General features: G+C 48.1%; 1 protein-coding gene across 5 annotated transcripts in view; it reads right to left on the bottom strand.

The window, feature by feature from the left end:
- Positions 1–17,497, bottom strand: part of MROH1 (maestro heat like repeat family member 1) — a 2,054,050-nt gene that overhangs the window by 1,408,079 nt on the left and 628,474 nt on the right. The window lies entirely within an intron of this gene.

Consider the following 17,497-nt stretch of genomic DNA (forward strand, 5'->3'; position numbering starts at 1 on the left):
TAGCCAAACTTTGGTGTGAATACCCTGGGGAAGGCTGTTGCCAAAACGCGTTGGTGCAATTCAACATCTTTAAACCAGTATTGTAGCTTAACTGGATTTATATTTTGTGTTAAAATAGCCAATACTTTGGTCTGTCTAATGTATACAAAATAACACGAAAGGCTTTGTTGACCCTTAATTTAACATGATTTTTTGCACTATCTCCATCTACAAAATTAGACCTTTTTTAGTTCCTTAGGTCAATACATACCATTTGAGAACTGTGGTTTTCTAAATAGATAGGGAAAGATAGAGACATTGAAATACTTGTGATGAAATTGTTATGTAAATGTTTGTTTGTTGTTTATGTGAAATAATCTATCATACAAAATAATATAAAATGGATAAGATAACTAAACAAAAACATATTTTCTTTTAAAAAAAATATGAAGTCTTGTGTTATGTAAACTAAAATCAGATGTATGGTGTAAGCAATACTAAATTTATATTTAGAACTGTGCCCGGTGCGCGACTTTTTCCAAGAAAGTAATTTCCCTGTTAGGGTATTATCCTGGTCTCAGGGGGCCCCTGTTGTGTTTTTCAAAGCAGCAGATGTGACCTCCATTCTAAATTTTTTAGTCACCCTGGCGGAGGAAGGCCTGGCTTATAGAATCATTAATACCTTCCGTTCTGCCATTTCTGTCATACAATGGTGGATGGATCTCCTGTGGGTGAACATCATCAAGGCATTCGCCTCTACCTCCTCCCCACAGCCCCCCCCAATCCCTGCCCCCCCCCCTCCCGCCCGAGCCTCCTTATTCACAGCTCTGGGATGTTAACCAGGTTTTGAATTTGTTTTTGTCCGGGCAGCCGAACAGATACCTCTCTAGCAAAGCGATTTAGGCGAAATTGGCCATGCTTCTTTGCCTTATATCCTGCAGAAGGGTTTTCTATGTCAGGGCCCTGGACATTTTGGGCAGGATATTCTCCCCCATGGAGGTTACCTTCACAATTCGAAGGCGTACGAAATGTGGGATGAAGTCCATCTCTGATCCTGCATTTCCAGACTCTCCAAAGCTATGAGTAGTATCTTGCCTTAAGGCATACGAGGAAATGTCAGAGGAGTTCCGTCCTCCAGGAGAGCGACAATTACTTATTGTGCTCAGGAAACCACATAAGGTGGTTTCTTCCCCTACCGTTGCCCGTTGGGTAAGGTGGGTAATGCAGGAAGCTGGCATTAACCTTCGGTTCCCATTCTACCAGAGGGGCAATAGCCTCTAAAGCGTTTACCCTGGGAGCACGTCTGGAAGACATTCTGAATGCAGCAGACTGGTCTTCCGACTCAACCTTTAAACGGTTTTATTTCAAGCCGGTTATTGACATGGCTCACTTGGTGGTGAGCATGCTTTAAACTAGCATAATCCTCGCCTCCGATCCGGACATAGAATAAAACATTTCCTAGCTATCGTAACGGAAAGTTTCAATTCTATTAAGGACTCTGAGGCAAGGATTATCCCACCCAGGGTACAAGGTTCTCTTTAGTACCTTCCACCCTCCTACTGGGGTAAGATGTTTCACTACCTTGTCTGCAATTTTGGTTAAAGTTTCGTATATGAATACTCTGTGCTGTTTCCCCTACAGGCTAAACCTTAGTGTGAGAAGTTGGCCTGATGTGCAGTGCTCACTATTCTAGTGATCACTATATATCAGTCCAAACAACCCTTATTGATGATTGGTTGTAAGTCAACCTTATAGACCAGCTATCCTAGTAGCATGGATACGAGCAGTCTAAGGCTAAGACTCTAGAGGGCGTGTTAAGCCAGCTGTTTTACCATCACATTACCCCTTGAACACCCAGTGAAAGGACACCACACAAGTGTTATGAAAATAAACAGTGTATTTATTAGAATCACAACAACCCTGTACTCTTTATGAGGACAGGGTGCTAGGCACACAACAAAACTCTTACGAAAATACTTAAGTTAGCACAGTATATACAAATGCCCGAGGGGCACGAAAAACCATATACTCTAAAAGTGGAATGCGAAATTACTAGCAGGTAAGTACAGTACTAATAGGCTTTGGAATCGCTAGGACTTGACTATAGAATCGTTAGATTACTTCTAGGAGACCTAGGGGACTCGGGTGCAGAGTGTGCACTCTCACGCGGGATGCGGGACAAAGTCTATGGAAGCTAGTAAAGTTAAAGTTAGTGTTCACGGGCGAACCCGACCTGGTAGGGAGAAAACGACAGTGGATCCTGACCCTTGGATAGTGAGGCTATGCTGGGGCACCGAAATGCCGAAGTTACCTAGCCCAGGGGCTGCAGCTGCATAGGTCTCAAAAGACGTCGGGAATCCTCGTTGCCGGACCAGGAGCCTGGAAGAAAGATGCTGGCAGGCGACCAGTGAAGATAGTTCGAGTTGATCCAAGCCTGGATCTGGAAGATGGATGACACCTGAAAGCAGAGGGGACCAAGTTCGTGACTACTAGCCAGTAGTCAGTGGGCACCAGGAGGGCACCGGATGGTAGTCACCTCGACTAGGTGAGTGGGCGACGCTGGCTCTGCAGATCTCACGGACCAGGAGGCGTTGTCGGCGACCAGGATGGAGAGGCGAGCTGTCCCACGATGGATGAAGCTGTCGGCGTCGAAGTTACCCAGGATTGGGCAACAAGCCTTGGCTAATTCAAGCCCACGCGGTGGACTCAAAATGGCGTCTTGAGTGGACCAGGAGGGTCCAGGGTGCTCCTCTTCTGGGAGGGAGCAAGGGCCAGTCTGGAGCAACCAGACCAGCAGCAGTGATGTCGTCGGGCGTCGTTCAGAAGGCCACAAGCCAGCGGGCTAGTAGCCAAACAACGCGGTGAGCAGCAAAAAGCAGAAGGGCCCCACGCCGATCGTGGAGATGCTGGGGGGCTGCTCTTCGGTGCTGGAGCTGCTCAGGGTCGGGGCTTCTCGGACTCCAAAGCACTCGCCAGGAAATTACTCGGCGGGCTTGCTCTGCAGAAGTCGTGCAGTCTTGGCAATAGTCGGTCCCTTGAGGTCTCGTCGCACTCCCGGTTCTCAGCTTGGCTGTAGAGGTGAGTAGAGGTCGGAGGTGCCAGGGAAGCCGGGTCTTGTCGAGCTGGGCAGTCGGATTCCGGAGGAAGGACGTGCAGCAGACCGCAGTGTTCTTGATGGTGCCTGCGGATGCAGGGTGACTACTCCTTAGTCACAAGGGAGAATCTTGAAGAAGGAAATCTACAAGTCCTTTCGTAGAAAGTCGTGTCTTGATTCCAAAGATGATCTAATTTGGAAGGGGGCCTGCTCCTACCTTTATCTGGGAAAAGGGGGCTGGCACGCGACTAAGTCCTGCCCTATGGGTGGGACCAGGAGGGGGGTGGTTACACCCACTTCCTTGGCGGGCTTTTCCCCAGCTCAGGGTCTGGAGTGTCCCTGGAACTGGTTCAAGCCGGCCTATGCATAGTGAGCACCGGGGTGCCACTTGCAGTCACCTTCCTCTGAAGCCCTGCCTACCTAGGATACACAAAACCCTGTCTGGGACGGTGCTGGCACCGCCCCTGGCAGGAAACCCTTTGTCCTTGCCTCCTGGGCTGGGAGGACTCCCAGCAGCAGGAGGGCAGACTTGTGTCTCGGTGGCAGCATCCATTTTGTGGAGCTAAGGCTCTGTCTAACTTTAACCGGGGTTACAGGTTACATACATGTCGTGTCCCTCTAGAAGGGTGGAATGCTAACCCCGTCGCCAGAATTGGCGAGGGGTTAGTATTCCAATTCGTATGACACCTTACTCGACATGTTTTGATAAAGCGATACCAGAGTTGGCACATAACCGCGAGGATTATAATGCACTTAAGAGTATATGGTATGTGATATCATGGAAACGGCTAAGGGATGGGTCCCGAAAGCCGCAGACAGGCTCAGCTCATGCCAGAGCACTATCTCACACGATTCCAAGCACTCTGCCTTCAGGATTGTCAAGGCCTGCCATAGGAGTGACTGATAGGAGATCTGTGTGTCCATTTTAGGGTTAGATATAGGTATACTATATCTAAAGCAAAGGGTGATTACACCACCTTGCCCCAGCTGTCGTGCAGCCAGTTGTGTCAGATTTGGATGGCCAGCCAGGGGTGGCATAATACATGCTGCAGCCCCTGGTAGGCCCTGGGTACACCTATGCCCTGGGTACCTAAGGTACACTGTACAGGGGCTGATAAGGTGACTCAGTATCCAATTAGATATGTACCTAAGGTACATGGAATCCATTTTACAGAGAGAGCAGTAGGCCTGGGGTCCTGAATAGCAGGGCCCCAGGTCAACCAAGTCAGAAAACCAGCAAAACACCAGGCAAAAAAGTTGGGGGCAACCATAGTCAGGGATCTACCTTCCTACACTTAGCCACTGCTGTCGCTTACACTCTAACTTACTTTTACAAGTGAGTCTGGTAAACAAGATTCATAATGCCTCCTAGATAGCGGACCTTCAGCAACGAAAGAGAGGGAATGGACAGTAACAGAGGACAACCATCACCTCGGTGCCCTGCGATTGGTGCAGAGGAAAGAGGACTCTCTACTCTTGGACACTATCCTTTTTGTTTGTGTTTATTCACGATGTTTCATGGGAATAGTAGTTTGTTTTACTTAACTTTGAATGGCTACTATTCAATAAAGTGGAGAAATAATAGCATAATCCTCGCCCACGAGTCCTGAATAGAATTGAAACTTTCCGTTCCGATAGCTAGGAAATGTTTCATTCCACCCCTCCACCCCCACACATCACACGAAGCTGGGTATGACTAAGACACTGACAGAGATAATGCATGGTTTGCAGCGCTTTGATGCCTGGAGAAAGCTATGCCCTCAAAATACTTGTGATGTTCTACCACCCATAACACCTATAGCAGACTAGATTGGATATTAGTAAGCTGTACCTTGATGACAAAAATACAAAAGATTAAATACCTTAGGAGAATCCTTACTGACCACATTCCTCTTCCGATAGTAAATGAAATAGAATCAACATAGATCCCCATACCCACGTGGCCACTACCTACAGACGTTCTCTGTGACCCAGTTTTTCAAAACAGAGATATGCACATCTATTGATTTATACTTCGTATATAACTGGAGGAATACGGACAACAAAGTTAATGAATGGAAGACCATGAACGTTGTGATTGGAAGCAAATCTAGGAGTACATTTTATGGCACATGCAATTTCAACAACTAAAGAGGGTGAAAGAAACTGGGAAATGGACAGACAGGGGCATCTGATGGCCCAGATACTAGGCAAGTATGTTTCTGTGAGCAGCCCTGCTGGCGCCGCAAATATTGATTATTTACCCTTCCTGTTCTTTTTATGAGTCTGTATAGATCTTAACCTGTGCTATTTTAAATATTGTGTGACTCTGGGGCTCTCAGCATTTTTGACAAGTGTAGCGGGGAAATTGAGGAATTGTTACTGCTACCTGGGGGCATCATATAACATTCATCCTCTGCTGTGTTTTTACCCAGAACCGACCCCGGACTGCCGCGGCTGCTGTGCAGTTTGTGCGGGGGCGGTTTCCGCTACTCGCACACAATCCCTACTTCCGGCAGGACGCGGTCTAGTCGTCCACCGGAAGGAAGGTATTTAGGCAGACTTCACGGCCGCGCATCGAACTGTGAGCAGCCCTGCTGGCGCCGCAATTATTGATTATTTACCCTTCCGGTTCTTTTTAGGTCTCGGCTAGCCGCGCGAAGCGCGTCTCCGCCGAGCCCCTATTGTCGGCATGTGTGCTTCCCAGGAGACAATCCTGGCCGCGCGCATCGCCTTGGAGGCGATTTGAAAGTGGCACGCGCACGCGAACCAGCGCTGCGGCCAGGCGCTGTCTCCTGTGAAGCACACACGCATCAAGTGTGTGCCGTTAGCGCGCGCGGGAATTCTCCCATAAAGCGCCCCGTCACCACACACCCCCGCCCCCCGCCGCCACACACATACACACGGGCGCACTGATTACAGTCCGTTACCCCGAAGTAGTCCCCACTGTCTGCTCTCCCCTCCAGCACCCATCGCTCTTCAACCACGAATCAGTACCCCACAATGTGACCCCTCTTCCCAGTCTATGCGAGCCTCCATGAGCAGCTCACACTGTCCGATGCCACACTAGGGCCGCTCACTGACATTACTGTAGCGCCTCACACTGTCCGCACCCCCTAACCACACGCTCCCCTGGCCACAGCAGACTTGCTTGCGCCGCTCGCCTCTTACGTTCCTGTGAGAGCCGCCCCCCCGGCACAGTCCTCGGTGTCGAGCTCCATGTCCGGCTTGCGGGAGCACGGGCTGGAATCTGCCTCCACCGGACAGGAAGAACAGCGGGGCATCTGTAGGGTCCAGGGCTTATCCAAGTCCACGCTCCGCACTTTACGCAGTTGCTTGCCCCTCCAGTCAGCTCTGGGCGGCTCTCTGCCACCACCGCCAGGATCCCGGAGGCCAGCATGACCTCCAGGCTCGGCACCACTCGCATTCGCGGAGCCTGACCCGCCGGACGCTTGCAACCCAGAGGACGCACTCATGTTCCTGGCCGCGGCCGCCATTTTGTCGGCCATGGTTTACATTCGCTCTACTGGCCCCCAGCATGGAGCACGGGAGGGGGCGTGATCAAGGGAGGCGGCCCCACCATGATGTTACCACACGAGCCGTGGAATCACGCCGAAGGAGGCTGGTGCAATTTGTTTATTTATTTATTTAGTCATTGTAATTTGTCATATTTATTCTTACTTTTCCTTATACAGTCTGTTCATGCTATTTTTGTTTTTTCTATTTCCTGCAACAGTTCTCTCATGTAACGTAACAGGTTCTATTGTACAGCGCTCCGACACCTTTGGGTAAGGTGCGCGCTTTATAAAAATGCATTAAATAAAATAAACCGAACCAAATGCACCATCCGGCCCCTTTAGGGATGCGAGTGCACTGGGCACTTTCGGGTATTGATCTAAACACAATATATTGTGTAAATACATGTAAAGCCCGCTTTAAACCCCCGAGCCAACCATTCACACAGAATCATCCGGCCCGCCAGAGACATATAAAGGGCAATGACTCATTCTGTGAGCGAGTCTCCCCACTCCCCGCGTGACTTTACAACTCGCACACTTGCAACCTTTAATTCTGCCTGTATGTCTATGCAACACATGCAATCCTAAGTCCCTATCTTTGCCACAGTCTCTTAAGTAAAGCGCTCTGACTCCTTCGGGTAAAGTTCGCGCTATATAAAATTGCATTAAGTAACGAAAATGAACGGGAAATGCCAAAGAAGGAGCCCAGAGCTCCCCAACACCTCTTACACAATTTGTAATTCTGTTTGTATCTTTACGTAATGCGTGCAATCCTAAATCCTTATGTTTTGCAACAGGTTCCCATGCCAGGCGCTCTGACGCCTTCTAGCAAAGTCTGCGCTATATAAAATTGCATTAAGTAAACGAAAATGAACCTTTTCCACATTGTTGTTTTTGTCCCTTGGCCATTGTAAAAACCTTTATTTCTTTGCTAGTCAGCTGTTGAACAGTGGCCCCACCCCCCAATTATCTCTAAACATACCAATTGCAAATTCAAAAAATAAATTTAATGCAAAGCATTGTCATTTACAATGCCAGTAACTCAAATTTTAATGCTGCGAGACCTATTGCATTGTAAATGCTTGTTTTGAATCTGTATATATCTTAACCTGTGCTATTTTAAATATCATGTGACTCGGGGGCTCTCAGTATTTTTGACAAGTGTAGCGGGGAAATTGAGGAATTGTTACTGCTACCTGCAGGCATCATATAACATTCATCCTCTGCTGTGTTTTTACCCGGAACCGACTTCGGTCCGCCGCGGCTGCTGTGCAGTTTGTGCGGAGGGCTGTTTCCGCTACTCTGCACACAATCCCTACTTCCGGCAGGACGTGGTCTAGTCGTCCGACGGAAGGAAGGTATTTAGCCATTCATGCACCGGACGCGCAGCGGACGCGCTTAGCGGGCGCGCCGCAGGCGCACCGAAGGCGTGCCTAAGCCAAGCCCGTCTGCGCCCGTCCGCGCCTGGCCCGCTCCGAGGGCACAGGATGCTGCCAGTTGTCAGGAAAATGGGCTTTTGTACTCTAGGAGCGAACTTCTCGCCTTAAATCATCCAACGGAGGGATGTGAAGTATGTCCTCTCAATGCCCATGGTAGATGTGGGGGATGTGGTTTTGCCTTCTCTACCGCTAACAGGAGCTATGGGGGCAGTCGACGAGCTGAGATTTTAATGCACGGAGGGCTCGTTAACGCCCGTTCTCTGGGGAAACATAGGTATGAAATAGCCCAAGTTATTGTAAATATGGGGCTGGACATGCTTTTCATAACAAACATGGGCGGATATGGCTTCGGACCCCGATTTCATTACCGCCTCCCCAGTTGGATATAGTTTTGTTAAGATGGATCGGCCTTTGGGGAGGAGAGGAGGAGGGGTAGCAATTATATTTAAAAACTGTTATACTGTTACGGTCCATCCGGTTCAGCTTTCTGGCTGTAAAGCATTACACTTCACCGCCAAACTTAGTGCCAACCTTTCGTTTAAGGGCATTCTGGTGTATCGGCCGCCTGGAGCCAAAGCTGCGTTCTTGAACAATCTTGATGAACTACTTGAATCAGTGTTAGTTAATAAGGAATTCACCATCCTGGGTGATTTTAACTTTATTTAGAAGATCCTAAAAATAAAGATACTGCGGTGCTCTTGGTCACTCTGGGTGCCGCAGGGTTGTTTCAATTGATCGGTGTTCCCACTCATGAAGCGGTGCACACGTTGGACGGGATTTTCTCTTCTTGTTACGGACTTAACGTTGGTGAAGTGTTTTCACTTCCCTGGTCCGATCATTCACTCATGAGCTTCACCCGTCCCATAAATGTTGGTCAACAGGACTATAAAGCCATGCCTCAGGCAGCATCTTGTAGAGCCTGGAGCAAAGTGGACAAAACTGCTCTTCGAACCAAATTGGCTTTCTCCGTCCCCTTAAGTTCGGCCAATGTGGACAATGCAGTTAATAACTATAACAGTTGGTTATCCGACGCCATTACCGTAGCGGTTCCTATTAAGCTTATTTCCGGCAACCGGGCGGTGCCATCTGCTCCCTGGTTCTCGGATCTCCTTTGTAAGGAGAAACAGAAGTGCCGCCGTATGGAACGGCATTGGCGTCTGAATTATCATGACTCCGATAAACAGATTTACAAGACTTCCCTCAGGTTCTACAAAGCACTAGTAGTCACAGAGAAAAGTAAATACTTTAAAGCCCAGATTGACTCAGCAAAATACTCTTCTAAAGAGTTATTTGCAGTTATAAACAAATTAACAGTCCCCAAGGCTCTGAATAAACTGGGCAGTCAACAATTTGTGGATGACATGACGTCTAATTTCAAAACCAAAGTATTGGACATTGTCCACAATTTTAAAGACGGCCTGAGTGCTCAGCCGGCTCCTAGTACATAGGTGACAGCTGCCGATACGAGCAGATTTTTAGAATTTTCTCCTGTGTCAATTGACACAGTGAGCCACTATATTCTGGCCTCTAAATCGGGCTCTCCTTTGGATCCCTGCTCGTCCGTTTTTTTGATTGAGCTGGTAGAACTGGTGAGTCCCGTGCTGACAGACATCTTTAATAAGATGTTTCCTCAGGAAGTTTTCCTACTACTTGGAAGGAGACTTCCGTTCTCCCGCTTCTCAAAAAACCTTCCTTAGATGCTTCCATGACATCAAACTATCGCCCCATTGCACGCCTTCCTCTTCCAGCCAAAATTGTAGACAAGATTATGAACATACAACTCACCCAGTTCATTGATGACAATGGGCTGCTGGACCACTCTCAGTTTGGCTTCCGCAAGGAACACAGTACCGAGACAGCACTCATTAAGGTGACCGAAGAAATCAGAGCAGTCATGGATGGTGGAGGTACAGCGGCATTAATCTTACTTGATCTCTCTGCCGCGTTTGACACCGTTGATCATACTCTCCTGACCCACCGTTTGAAAACTTTAGGTGTGGATGGCATGGCGTTGGCCCTGCTGGCCTCTTTTCTGCAGGAGAGGAGATCAACGGTGTCACTCGACGGGTTTAACTCAGAACCCTATGTGCTGCCTTGTGGGGTTCCGCAGGGTAGTTCGTTGAGCCCTTTGTTGTTCAATGTCTATGTCACTAAGCTTGCATCACTTGTCAGGGATTACGGCTTCTCAATAACATCATATGCAGATGACTCGCAGATTGTGGTTGCAGCTCATAAGAAACAGAGCTCCCCTGCGGTGCAGTTTTATAACTGCATGGCCGCCATTAACATCTGGATGAGCAGTTACTGCCTTAAATTAAACTCCGAAAAGACGGAAGTGTTGATTTTTGGCAACTTGCAACCTTCCTGGAGTAAGCTCTGGTGGCCTGTGGAAATGTGCCTCCCGCCCGTCCCTACGGCAAAGACAAAAAATCTGGGCATTTTGATAGACAACAGGCTCACGGTTATCCCTCAAACAAATGCCATTGTGTCTGCTACTCACTTCCTGATAAAAAAATTCAGGAAGGTACTTCCCTATATTCCGGAGGAAACCAGGAAAGTGGTCATCACCTCCCTGATACAGTCTAAGTTGTATTACTGCAACGGGCTTTATTTGAATGCCCAAATGCAGTGCCTGAGAAAACTTCAGGCTGTCCAAAACTCGGCGGCCCGCTTACTGCTGAGTCTACCCGGGCATAAATCCATCTCAGAAGAGATTCGGAAGCTCCATTGGCTTCCAGTGATGCAGCGGATCAAATTTAAGGCGCTCTGTGTGGCCTTTAAAGCTCTGACACAAAAGGGTCCACTTTTCATGAGGGAGCTTTTTGCGTGGTACCAGCCAGGCAGATTACTTCGTTCCTCAGGAGCAAAACTTCTTGCAGTGCCAAAGATCCGGACTTTGCATTGGGGAGGACGAAGTTTCCAGCACGGCACTTCTAAGTTGTGGAATCTGCTGCCACCAGAAATAAGAAAGGCCAGCTCTCTTATGGGCTTTAGAAAAAATCTGAAAACCTGGTTGTTTCAGTGAGGGGTGTTGGCGGGGTGTTTTCTCATGGTTATAGCGCCGAGACACCATTTATGGTATTCGTGCGCTTTATAAATTTCATTATCATTATCAGTGAGATACAAGGAATATGGGACACATTAAACAAATTTACATGGAAAACCTACTGGCAAATACTTCATAGAGAGAAGAGCAAATCAGGCAGAATAATGGACTAGATGCTAAGATAGAAGCAGCCTCTCCCCCTCCAAAAAATAGGCTGGTATTATCAGTATCTTGCAACTCTATATAAAAAGTCATCACCCCCAGCAGTAACTTGGTAAACTTCCAGAAGAATAGCCAGATCCCCTGACTTTCAGATGCGTTGTAGAGGCAGAGGAGTTGGATAAGGAAATTACAAGGGACTAAGTGGTGGAAGCAATAAAGGGAATGAAGCTGAAATACCACAGAGCAGACATCCTGCCATCCAGTTTCCCCAGCTGTTCTTAGCTCAAATTCCAGAGAACCTCTTGGAAGTTTACAATGAGGCCAGGTGTCTGGTACAGTTCCTCGCCAGCCACTATGAGGGAAGAAGTCATCCTAATGCCAAAATCAGACCGAAACCTTGAGAAACTGGAATTAGACAGACCTCTGTTGATGATTAACTGTTTAGTATACTAATGCATAAGAGGACTTCTGCGTATTTACTGCAGGGAATATTAATTTAATGAATCGGAGAAGGCTTCATGCCACTAAAGAGACACAGCTCTAAACATCAATAATGTTTTTGATACTATAGATTGGTCATATATGATGATAGAATTGGAGACAATGGTAATAGTTCCTAATTTACGTAGACTGATATACACATTTTAGACATAACCCGCTGCCCAGGGTAAGATCTGGAAGAGAATGATTTTTTAAAGCCTTTCCTATCGAGAGGGGAATGCAGAAAGGGAGTCCAGTTTACCCATTGCCTTTCGCAATGGCTGTAGAACCACAAGTAATAAGACTAAGAAAGAGAATGATTAGCCTGAGGGATGAAAGTAGGTGGCACGGTCCATGTGGTTTCCTTGTACGCAATGATATGTTGGCGTATGTGACACACACTACAGATATCAATCCTTTTGCGGAAGAGGAAACATGCAGAATTTGAAGGAATTACAGGCCTGTGAGTGAACAAAACAGACTCTAGTGTTCCCTATAGCACAATCAGAATATAAAAAAAATCTTGAACTGCCAAAAGTAGACCTAACGCAGGAACAAGACAAGTTTAAACAGCTAGGAATCCAAATTGCTCATTCTGCAAATAAACAATACACATACAACGTGGAGCAAATGGTTCAGGGACCTAGGACATCCATCCAATTTGTGAACACAATTACTGTATCGTCTAGAGGCAGGGTGGCTATTGCGAAAATGCTTCTCCTTCTTCGATGCCAGTATTCATTGCAGAATTTTACCAAATCAACCTTTAAATCACTAGATATTCTCCTTGTCTCTCTGGTTTGGGCAAGCGAGAAGAGCATGGAATAGTTAGTCCCTCTAAAAGGGATAGCGTAGCAAGAGACCTTACACTCCCAGATTTGAAGTTGTATTACATCACACCTCAACCACAGCATGTAGCAAGGTTCTGCTCCAAACGTGGTGAATGGGAGAAAATACTTCATTGTGATAGCAGAGACAGTACATCTTTGCCAGAGTATCTTATGATGGGCTGCACACTCCTGAAGAAGGCACCACAGATAGTGAGTCAGGTGGCATGGGCATGAGAGTCAGCAGTTAAAGGAATCTAGAAACTACTACCTTTCACCAGAACTCCTACCCTCGTTTGGGCTGAGAAATCATTTCTCTCGGTCCCCGATCCCTGGGTGCTGTGTTTAGACCAGGTCCCGGGCTCGATCCCGTTTTGGCGGCCATCTTAGGTGGCGTCACATTCGCCGAGCGGTCTAGTTGCCCTATAAAAGGAGGGCTTAGAGACCAGACCGGGGATAGAGCATTACTGAGAGGCTGCTAGTCGAGCGCTCAGCTGTTTATTTTAGTTCTGAAAAACTGCATTTGAATGTTCCCTTGTGTCCGATCCCCCCCCTGCATTTGGACCACATTTTAGGAATCTTTTAAAAAAATGAAAATTTTAAAAAGCGACTTTAGAATTCTCCTACTGAACGCTCCTACCCTCGTTTGGGCTGAGAAATCATTTCTCTCGGTCCCCGATCCCTGGGTGCTGTGTTTAGACCAGGTCCCGGGCTCGATCCCGTTTTGGCGGCCATCTTAGGTGGGGTCACATTCGCCGAGCAGTCTAGTTGCCCTATAAAAACAGTCCCTTATGGCTCCGCGCAGCGGACGCGCCGGAGTTTCGCCAGAGTCAAGCCCGTCTGTGCCCGTCCGGGCCCAGACGGGCCAAAGGCCAGGAGTTATGCCCGACTCAAGCCCTCATCAAGCTACTTTGATCAGGTACACGAAGGATGAGCTTTTATCCCATAGACCTCCGAAGTATGCCACATGCTGCTATATTGCTAAGGGGGGCAAACGTTTTAGAGGATGCAGAGTCTGCCAACCAGATTTTGGAGAAACCATCCCCACTTCCCTGCGTCGTCTTGCCCTGCTGAATTGCAGATCCCTTCCCTGCCACGCTACGGAGATCAACTCCCTACTCCTGGACCACAAGGTTGATGCCTTGTTTCTTACCGAGACCTGGCTATCTGACACCTCGGGTCCGGATGTGGTTACAGCGTTGGCGCCGGGATATTTGATCTACCATCTTGACAGAGGCGCAGGGAGGGGGGGGGCGTGGCCATTATCTATAGGGAGTCACTGTGCTGCAAAGCACGGGAGGCAGGGGTGAAAGATTGTGAGAGCTGCCAATTCTCCCTTAAATTCTCCCCTACCTGCACGCTGACTGGCCTCCTAGTCTATCGCCCACCTGGGAGTGTGGGTGAGTTTACATCTTCACTTATGGAAACTACCACTCTCCTGGCCTCGGCTTCGTCCAACTTTATGCTGTTGGGAGATCTCAACTGCCATTTCGATGAAGCAACTGATCCAATGGCAACTAATCTGATGATCGAGTTGAGCGCCCTGCAGATAAACTTGATAAATACCGGGCCCACACATGTTAAAGGGCACCTTTTAGACCCCTTTTTTACGAATATGGTTGGTTTATCAGCTATGCCCCCTCTCGTTCTTCCCTGGTCCGACCACTCACTGATCATGGCAAACTGGGAGGTAAAGGATGATGACACCCCCCCACCCAGGAAATTTAGAATGGACAGGGCATGGTCAAGGCTTCCGGTAGAGGCTTGGAACGCCCGGTTGGAGGGCTCCCAGCCTGAGAAAGGTCACGATCCGGTGACTGCAGACGCTATGATGAGGAACTGGCTGACCAACGCAGTGGACCATGTGCTTCCACTCAAGAAGATGCTTATTAGGGATAAGAGAGTGGGGTCCGCCCCATGGTATTCCTCGGAGCTTAGAACCCTGAGAAAGAATTGTAAACGGGCGGAGAGATTATGGAGGAAGAACCCGGAGATAGAAAGCAGGGAAAAATATTGTATGGAACTAAGGATATACAAACGTACAATACGTGCTGCAAAGACCTCCTTTTTTGGGGAGAGAGTGAGTCATGGTGCGTCCTCATCCAGGGAAGCCTTTCTAGTGATGAAGGAGCTTCTTAAACCGCCGGCTCCCATTCTTGTCCACGACAGACCACAGGAAAAATGTCTGGAATTGGCCACTTTCTTCAACAATAAAACTGACACCATTATTAGTTCTCTCCCCCCGGTGATAGGAACCCCGACCTTGTCTGAGGACCTGAGCACGTCGGAAAACCTATTGACGTCTTTTGGCCCCGTAACCTCAGGCGAAGTACTGAAGATCCTCGGGAGCTTGAAGAGTGGCTCGCCTCGAGACCCAGTCCCAATGCGGTATTTAAAGCAGGCTGCCTCATCGATAGGAGAGCCTTTGACCGATTTGGTCAATCTCTCCTTCGCTCATGGGACCGTACCGCCGGACTGGAAAAGCGCAGTCGTTAAAGCGCTTTTGAAGAAGCCTGGCTTAGATCCACAGAACTTAGCCAATTTCAGACCCATCTCCTTGCTACCAGGGGTTAGTAAGGTGGCAGAGAAACTGGTCAACCGCCAACTATCCAATTTTCTCGAGGAGAATGGTCGGTTGAGGGACTCCCAGACAGGATTCCGACCGGGTCATGGAACCGACACGGCTCTGCTAGCAGTAGTAGAGGAGGCCAGGAGCACTTTGGATTCAGGGGGGTCAGTGGCAGTGATCCTCCTGGACCTAAGTGCGGCCTTCTATACTGTTAATCATGGAGTGCTGATACAACGCCTAGCAGAGTCAGGTGTCACAGGAGTGGCCCTGGAATGGTTGGCCTCTTTTCTGGAGGGGCGTACCTTCGAGGTTTGGGAAGGTAACGCGAAATCTCCTCCCCTCCCACTTCACCGTGGGGTGCCCCAGGGCTCATCCCTGAGCCCCACGTTATTTAACGTGTATATGGCACCCTTGGAGGGAGTGGTGTCTCCGTTTGGCTTTAAGACCATAAGCTATGCTGATGACACTCAGCTAGTGGTGGGTCTGACACAGCTGGAGAAACAGCCTGAGACGCTCCACTCATGCCTAAGAGAGGTGTTTGACTGGATGTCCAGGTCATCGCTCAAATTGAACGGCTCAAAAACGGAGCTGATGATCTTGGGCCACTCAAATTTTGCCCTCTCGCCGAGCAGCTGGCCCAACTGCATGGGCACCCCGCCTGACCCAAAGAAGGAGATAAAGAGCCTGGGGGTCTGGCTGGAGCCTGATCTGTCCTTTAGGACACACGCCAAGAAGACCGCTGGCGTGTGTTATGGACTGCTCCGATCGGCCCGTAAGGTTCTACCCCTCTTACCTGAACCCTCCCGGAAGCTGTTAGTCCAAGGTCTAATCATCTCACGCCTGGACTACAGTAATGCACTCTTTTTCGGAGCACCGGAGTCAACGTTCAAGATCCTGCAACAAGTGCAGAACGCAGCAGCGAGGCTGTTGCGGAACGTTCCGGCCAGGCAGTCAGCTAGACCTGCTTTAAAGGCACTCCATTGGCTTCCTGTCAAAGAGAGAGTGACCTTCAAGGCCCTCTGTATTGCTCATAAGAGCATACAGGGGAAAGGACCAGCTATTCTGAAGGACATGATTCGGCCCTATAAGTCCACTAGAGCTTTACGCTCCGACAACAAACATCTCCTTCAGATAAAGAGAATCAGGAGAGCCCGTTCAGGTGGCAGGAGTTTTTCTATCCATACTGCTTACGCCTGGAACTCTCTCCCACTCTCATTACGATCTGAACCAAATTTGCTTAGGTTCCGGAAACTTCTCAAAACTTACCTATTCCCAGAATAATTTCAGCTTCTGTTCTGCTCCATACAGGCTGCTTGCTCTGATTCTCTATTAGCGCTGGGATGCCCCTGGGTAACCGTGCGCGGTACAAAATTCTTTAATAATAACTCTAAATATATGGTGACTTAAACCCTTTTCTGGCAAAGATCAGGCGAGGTCTATGGCTTGCGGGTAAGTGGGGGATTGGTAAACGTTAGGAGATTTATATTCTATAACTCTGTTTTTTACATTCAAAGATGCATTTGAGATGTTAGAACTAGATACAGGTTGATTTTTTCAAAACGCCAAAATTAAGAACATAACTATGGAGATATGAACAGATTTCTCACCAACATCACAGTCATTGGCCTCACTAGGTGTTATGCCTCAAGGGGGTTCAGTATCTTGCCTCTACCAGTCTCTGATGTATAACAGAACCTTGCCCATATTGTGTGCGGGTCAGAGATAGGAAGATGAAAGGCAGGGATCTATCTTTGACTAAGATTGGTATACGTACAGAGTCATGGTTTAAGAGGTTTCCATTAACAGGTTTAATTTGAAACAGTTACATTTTCTACATCACACTTAATATATATAACCTTGTACGTCTACACAAAATATAAGCAGACAGGTCCTCAAACTGCTCTAGGTGCGGGGAAGATGATGGGACATTTTTTTTTTATATATATTTTTATTATTTAACAGTAAGACAAGAGTAGGCAATACAAACATCAGGTGCTTCGCAATAAAACACAGAAGAAGGATCAGGTGGGGGAATTATACAAACAATAATCACTGTAGGAAGTAAAAGGCCCATAACAGGAACGCATAGCAGAAACAGTAAATAGGCGATCTATGAGTCAAGCAAAGCAATCCCACCCGCGCGACCTCGTCCACAATGCTACAGGATAATTGAGTCAGCGAAGACACCTGGACAATAAAGGATTCGCGAAAGATAAACAGCCCATCTCTCGTAGAAGGAAAGGGGAAAAGAAAAGGGGCCATAGAACATAAAAAAGGCAAAATAAAAAACCCCACCCCTAACCCCCCGCCCTGCACCCCGGCAATGGCTACGGCCTAACCCCACTAGCAGTGTGCCTGTCGCCCAAGAGCTTCCCTAAGGGAAAAGAAAAAGCGGAGGAGGAGA

The sequence above is a fragment of the Lissotriton helveticus genome, chromosome 4_1 (assembly GCF_964261635.1).
Source record: "Lissotriton helveticus chromosome 4_1, aLisHel1.1, whole genome shotgun sequence".
NCBI lineage: Eukaryota > Metazoa > Chordata > Amphibia > Caudata > Salamandridae > Lissotriton > Lissotriton helveticus.